The sequence below is a fragment of the Dermatophagoides pteronyssinus genome, unplaced genomic scaffold, assembly GCF_027571235.1.
Source record: "Dermatophagoides pteronyssinus isolate colony J.1.1.1.1 unplaced genomic scaffold, Derpt_VIB-CSIC_2022.12 sq0003, whole genome shotgun sequence".
Lineage (NCBI taxonomy): Eukaryota > Metazoa > Arthropoda > Arachnida > Sarcoptiformes > Pyroglyphidae > Dermatophagoides > Dermatophagoides pteronyssinus.
This window is the reverse complement of record NW_027461527.1, coordinates 2499732-2508026: the sequence shown is the minus strand read 5'-3', so window position 1 is coordinate 2508026 and position 8295 is coordinate 2499732.

Below are 8295 nucleotides of genomic sequence, written 5' to 3'. Positions count from 1 at the left end.
TTCAATTGATGATGATGATAAAATCTATCATCATCAATATCAATGAATTTGATTTGAAAGCGACAATATTAATGACTTGGGAAACATTATTCATTCACATCATCATCGTTAACTTTGTTTTATAGTTTAATTTTTGTTTTTTCAATTAATAAAATTTGAAAAAAAAACATTTTGTTGTCCTATAATTTCAGATTTTTTGTTCATTCAATCATTTGGATCAAAAATCAAACAGAAGCTGCAACGAAAAACAAAATTTTTTAAATTTCTAAATTTTTATCAATGAAAACAACAACAACGGAATTTCATTCATTCCTTTGCACAGAAACAAATTCATTGAGAAAAAAAAATTAATAAATATTATCCCCGGATGTCTTCAGGCGGCAATCAACTATTGACGAATTTTGATTAAGAAAAAATTTTTTTCCCAAAAAAATTATAACTGTAAATAAGAAGAAAAAAATATCTTTAAAAAAGATATGATGATAGGCATTATCATCATTAACAGGAAACCGTAATAACGATATAACAACATTACTACTACAGATATTATTATCATTATCATTATGATGATTTTGATGTTGATGATGACAATTTTTTTTTGTTTTTGGTCACGATCATGATGGCGACGACCACCATCAATGGTAATATTATTATTATCATCATAATATATGTGAATGACAAATCTTATCGGACCTGATTTGTTTGTTGGTGGTGGTGGTGGTGATGGTGATGGTCAACATCGATCTTCGAGCTGGTTGATAGAAAAACTGAGAGAGAGAGAGAAATGCCTTGGCCGTCGAAATTGTCGCCTTTTAACCAAAGATTGTGTTGAAAGAAAAAAAAAGTGTCTCACATTCGTAGTGACCATTGGAGAAGGTCACGATCATATACAAAAAAAAAGATTGTCATCTATAGAAGAAGAAGGAAAAAAAACGACAAAATGTTAAGAAAACTAAAATCTAAAATCAAACATGCAAATATATAAAAAAAAATTTCTCACTAATCAAATCTTCACATATATACGGTATCTAGTCAATGAATTCGGAAGATGAAGACTTTTGAGAAAAAAAAATTTTAAAATCGATAAAAAAAATTGAAATTATATCGAAGAAAGAGCCATGAAAAAAAGGCCAAGCTATTTGAAAAATTTTTACCCATCATTCATTCGTTTGCACTATTCAAGTGAATGAATGAATGAATGAATTCAAACATTGATAAAACAATTAAATTGTCAATTCAATCACAAAATACAGGTAATAATTGATAGAACAGGTACACTGAAAAAAAAATATAAAATAACCTTAGAAAAGGTTCAAAAATTGAAGATTGCCATTACAAGCAAAAAAAAAAAATGAAGAAGAAGACGACATACCAGACACGGATGCAACAAAACATGATGATCACACAAATGATGATCATCTTTCAAAAAGATCGAATCAGATGGTCATTCTATTTTTGCTATTAATATTTAACCATTATGGCGGATCAAAGAAACAAACGATAATTTTTTTGAAAAGTTTAGAAGTAAATTTATTACCACGACCTTGTTGTTGTATGTTTGCATTTCATATAGATTTTTTTTCCGAAAATTTTTATTTTATTTTTCATTTTAAAGTTCCAAAAAACAAAAAAAACAAGACAAGACTAAATGGACAAACAAACAAATAGAAAACAACAACAACAAAATGCAAAATTCTTTCCTTTTTGTTTTCATTATCATCATCTGAAAATTAAAAATCCAAACCGAAATGGATGTATTTGTTTGTTTATTTATTTCAAATGTTTGGTTTGTTTGAAATGTTTGATTGGCTCAATAGGTTCGTGGTGGCAATGATGATGATGATGTTGGTGATGGCCATGGTCACCAATTTCACGATGGGAGACAAATATATGCCAAATGGTAATAAAAGCAACCCAGAAAAAGAAGAAGAACATCAGGTTATTGAAAAGATTTTCTTTAAAAAAAAAGTCGACCGAAGAATTAAGATGGAAAAAAAAGGTAAACGAAGTTTTGTTTTTCTTTCGTCTTATTCTTGTTCTTGTATGGTTTGATTTTTTTGTAGCGTTCATATGAATGGCCACAAAATTTTTAATTTTTTCTTTTTATTACGTCTGATGATGATGATTGCTTTTATGGTGATGAGGATGATGATGATCAACCATTACTCGATAATTATTGTTTTGTTTTGTTTTTGTTCATTTGGTGATCAAAGAAAACCAAAATGATATGAACCGATATGGTTGAATTTGTGTTTTTTTAAAGAATTTTTTGTGTATGTTTGATGTTTGTCACTTGCGCAACATGACAATTTTTTTGTTGATTGAAAAAAATACATAATTTTTCTTCATCGTTTTTTTTAGTTTTCTCAATGTTTTTTACAATAATAATTTATTCCGACTATAATGAACTAAGCAAAAAAAAAACAAGAATTTCTTGAATAATCTTCGTGTATTGTATATCCTATAATACTTTTATACCGAATGAATGAATATGGGCCGGTTTATTTTTTATTTTGGCTTTGCCTTCTTATAACATACATCGACATTCACTATTATTGCTATTTGTTGCCGCATCAATCACCAAAATGATAATGATAATAATAATAATAGTGATAATAATATAAAAATGATGCTTAAAGTGGGATGGATGAATCTTTCTTTATTTTTTTTCGGTTGTTGTTGTGCTGCTCTTTTTTTTTGTATTATATTTCGAATGAATGCCAACCCAGAATAAATGATAAAGTATATTCATTCCAGTGTATTCAAGTATGTGTTGATTATCAAAAAAAAATAATCTTCAAGGACATTATGCATCAACACAAAGATATTATAGATATTATCAATGGAGAAAATTTATTTTTGGATAAAATTTTCAAATTTTTGATGACTAAATTACAATTATAAATGTTTGTTGTTATACAGAATTTGTTTTTTATTTGTGGTTTTTCTCCTTTCCAGAACCGTATCCTTGATAAATTGTGATTGTAGAAAACTGTCAATCAACGATCAATAACCCAATAACAATCAATATTGAATCATCATATGAGTAATACAGGAAAAAAATAAACAAACATTACAACAACATAAACATATTGCAAATTTGTAACAAAATCCTGTTTGCGAACAATGGCACAGGACATTGTTTTTGCTTCACTTTTTTTCAAATTACGGAATTAATGATGATGATGATAATAGAATAATCAAATTTCCAATCAAAACAAAAACAATCAATTATTTTCATATTGATCCTTGAAGTTCTGAATTTATTTATTTTTTCCTTTTCTTTTCGCAAATACAGAAAAATTTTCTTCAAATAGTTTCTTATGAATGGATAATTGAATAAATAAATGAATGAATGAATGAATCATTGAATTATTACATCAAAATATCGTTTTTTTTTCTTCTTATCATTGATTGACAAGAAAAAATAAAAAACAAAATTGTCCACTGAAATTATATTCGACCGGACTTGATTTTTCTTGTTTTTTTTCTCTCTCACTGTTGGATGCGAAATTTTTTCTTCTCAACAACACTCTGCGCCTCAATATATTGTCGCCATATAATGTTTGTTGCTGTTTTGACATTTATTCAATGAATATTTGCTAAAATCAATGTCTGCAATGATAATATAAGATAGTTTTGGTTGGATTTTTCTTCGATAATGATGATAATGATGATCAATCCACTGCGCACAAAGCGATGGGTCATCATCATCAACATAGGGAATTTCGATGAAAACATATTTTTTTCTAGTTTGTCATCGATAAAATAAGAGAAACTTTTTTTTTGGCCAAGAGAAACCTTTATTGCAATTGATGATTATGATGATGACCGAAAAAAATTAAAAAATTCCTCATTAGTTGTTATACATAAAGATGAAATAAATACAGAAGCAATTAATTAATGACATTTTTGAAATTGATTCGATTGATATCGGCTATTACTTTGATTCTAATGATAAAATGATGGCTGTATTTGAAAAAAAAGTAATATCAATTTCATATCAACATGGATGAAAAATTTGAAGCAAAATTCAAACCATGGTGGCATTTTTTTATTGAAAAAAAAACAAAATCCAATCAAACTAGTTGAAAGGATTTTCTTCAAATAAAAAAACTGATTACTTAATCGTGATCATTGACCACAGCCAATGAAACATCAACACTTCTACAAAAAAATGTTGATTTAATGGCCAATGACCAACAACAAATAGATGGTCAGGATTAATTAGTCAAATTACATTTATTTGAATCGAATATTTATAAATTCATTTTGTTTATAAGCTGAGAAAATAATTAATCAATCAATGTACGGGAGCATCAACACACGAAGAAAATTAATGAATGAAATAAATAAAAAAAATGGCATTTTTCTTCAATGATTTCAAAATCATCATGAAGTTTTCCCAGGATAAAATTCTATCAATGGATTGATAATTTCAATGGAATTTATGCGGAAACATGTGAGAAAGAATACACCCAAAAACAATATTGACATTATTATCATCCATTCATTCATTCATTTTTTTTTTGCTCCAACAAACAACAACAAGTCATAGATCATTGGATTATCAATTGAAAAAACAATCCGATTATCAATGACAATCTATTCAATTATCACTAATTTTAACCATCATTACATCATTTAATTCTTTTTTTTCGATTTAACGAAAGAAACAGATGAATAAACGAATATTTTTTTTACAAAAAAGACCGAAGAATTGAACCAGAAAAATATAAATAACCCACAAATACCAATTCCAACAAACAAAACATTGAAAAGATTTTTTTGAATCAAAAATGAAAATGAAAATAAACGAGAAATTCTCAGCATGTGTATACTGAATGTATGCTGAAATATTCGTTTCATTCACTTATTGATATGGTTGAAATATCGTGCTTGGACAAACTAAAAAAAAATCAAAAGAAAATCAAAATCAAAAAGCAATGTTTGGCCCAAATATTGCAAACCGTTTTCGTTGAATGATAGCAATCATTATCGGCTTTTGTTGTTGTTGTTGCTGTATTAGTTGGCTGTCGTTGAATCGTTTTGGTTTATTAGCAAAGAATTTAGCGCAAAATTTATTACCCTTAAAAATGTTCAAATTCAATTGAAACACTTATACACACATACACAAACATACGGATTGTCGTGGTCGTCGTCGTCATATTATATTGGACGATTGGTAATCATCCACAAACAAACAAACAAACAAACGAAAAAACAGCCGAACAATTTCAAATGTTTTCTCTCTCTCTCGCTCTCCATATGATGATGATGATATCTTTTCGCCTCATGTTGACGAGATTCATAATGGCCATCATCAAAAAATGTTTGAAATGTTTTTTAAAAAATAAAAAATTTAAATGTTAAATCGCTAATACATAAAAAAAGTGGCTGGAAATTTACCTGAACAAAGAATTTTCGTAAATGTATGTTGATCATCAGCAGAAGTAATGATAAAAATAAATAAAGAATTGATTTTTTTACAACTTTTTGGCAAAGTGATCTTAATCTGATGACTTGGATTTTGTTTTTTCTGTTTATTCGATTCAGATATTTTTTTTGGCTCTAAATTCCTCAAACAATTGGTGGTAATTCTTGTGCTATTTTTTTCCAACTTTGATTGATTAATTATTGGTTTTTGATTATCCCGTTTTTTCATTATCATTATAATAATCTTGAAAATCAATAATCAATCAATTTGACAATGTTTGATTCATACAGGCCAAAATCATAGATTCTATCGCTTTATCCATATTTTCAAATAGAATAATTGAACAAACATACAACAGAATTCAATTTGATGGTAGCCTGCTGGCTAATGTTTGTTGATTGTCTTCGCCAATCAATATATGTGTGTTTTGAGTTTGTATGATTTTTGTTGTTATTATGTGTGTATCTAATCGGTTAAATGAGTTGGTACAAGAAAAAACCTGAAAAAACTTGTGTGTGTGTGTGTGTGTGTGTTAAGTTTCATAATAGAAATCATATTTACTTCATATTCATTTATTTATGGGAAAATAAGGCCATACCAAATGCAAAACAGAAAAAAAGGTGAAAAAGCATGCCAAAAAAAAAATCCTTATTTACGATAAATATTTAAGTTTTTTTTATCCAAAACAAAAAAAAAGGAAGTTACCCATTTGCAAAGATAAAGTTAATGATGTCTAAATGATGTCCAAACCATTACTACAAACACACTAGGCCATCGAAAATCAATTGAACCCAAGTCCATTTAAATACAATTTCCTTTTGGTCTTCAATATGATTTTTTTGGTTTTGTTGAGAAACTACCAAAAAAAAACGACCAAGACCAAGACAACGATTTGAAATTTGCCCGAAAGCCATCGACACTTCATGCTTTGATCATCATCATCATCATTTTTTACACTATTTTCATTTTAATCGTCATCATCTTTGATCATCGTCTAGTTTTTTTTTCTTTGACTTAAAATGAGCAAGTAATTCGTAAAATGTTGGACAAAGGTATTTGTATAATAATTTTGTTCTGCTTGCTAATACTTGGAATTTGTTTTAGCCAGGTATTTGCTTATTGCACATACAGTATGGTTGAAATTTCATTTCATTCTTGAGATTTTTCTATTTCATCTTTCTCTAGCATATTTTATTCATCATCATCATCATACCATCGACCTCTTAACCGACTAACTATCAATGATATGATGATACCTTTAGAAAAGTTCAAAATTTACAAAGTAAAAGGAAATGAAAATTCGTCAACCGAAATAAATCTGCTATGATGATGGTCATTGCCATCGATGTAAGAAATGATCAAATTTTTGATGAAAACCATAGAGAGAGAGAAGAAAACTATACGGACACACACGTTAAAATATTGCAATTAGTGTTATAAATCAGTAATCAGATACCGAAAAAAAGGGTGTGTGTGTGTGTGTGTGAGTTTTGATTCAAATCAACGTTGTCGTCGTCGTCGTCGTTGATGATGTTAATTATGATCATATTACCGAGGCGACGAAATTTTTTGAAAAATTCCATTGATAAAAATGATTCCGTTATATGTGTTTATTCATATTTTAATCGTAATTTATTTATCAATTTTGGGGTTTTTAATAAATAAAAAATTCCAATGAGAATTATCCAGGTAAAATAATTATTTGGAAAACACAGATAGAAACAATGACAAGTAACGAAGAAAAAAAAATTCCTTTTAAAATTATAATTACGGTAGTTTTGGTTCATTTTTTTAAAAAAACTACGACGGGCGTGTTTGGTCATTGATGATTATGATGATGATGGTGATCAAGTTCAATCAATTGATTATGATGGCTACCAACTAACGAAAGCAGAAAAAAACCGACACAAATCATTTTAAACTCAATGATGATCATTGACGTTCTATTCTTTCTTCTTCTTCATTTTCTGTTTTTCTGGATGATAATAACAAAACAAACATGCTAATATAACATCATCACTATTCACAAAACAATTGCACGAGTATATTTGCAAAATTGCATTGCAAAAAAAAAAAAAGAGAATGCGACAAGAAGAGAAGAGATAGAAGAAAATCAAAATCATTTCTGTTGAAGATTACCTCGCCAGAGACAGTTCCCACGGCCAAAAGTTTCGATCGAAATATTTTCTCGTCTTTTTTTTCCAATCATGATTTCTTTAAACTTGTCTATCGTATCTTTTTTGTTTATTGATAATCAATAGGAATACCAACAACAAAAAAAGAGAGATGATTAATAATGATGATGATTATTATTCTGATGAGCATTTATATACAAAAGACAATAAGATGACATAGTTTCAAGTTTAGATTCCTTAACAAACGAATGTTATAATCAAAACCGTTTTTTTTTGTTTTGTTTGAGGTGAGGGAAATTGTTTTCAATTAATTCCTATTGCCGCCATTCAATTTATCTGTCTATATGTGTTTATTTTCGGGATTTTTGTTTTTTTCACTGATTTGATTTGAAAAACATTTTTATCTTGAATTTTTTTTTCTTTCACTTGCTACTGTTATTTGATATAATTTTCTTTTTTGTTGGTTTAAATCATTTGATCATTAAAAATCGCCTTCTAGGCACAAATATCATGGCTAATCTTTGATTGAAATGAAAATGAAAATGAACATTTTTCTCAATGAAAAAATGCTAATATAATATGTAAACGATGACGACAACAACAACAACGTTACAAGAATCAAGATTAAGCATCTCCGTTTCACATTTATCAAACGGTATTTTCTGTGTTTGTGTCGTTTGACATTGTCAACATACATACATAGAGACAACCCCAAACAAAACA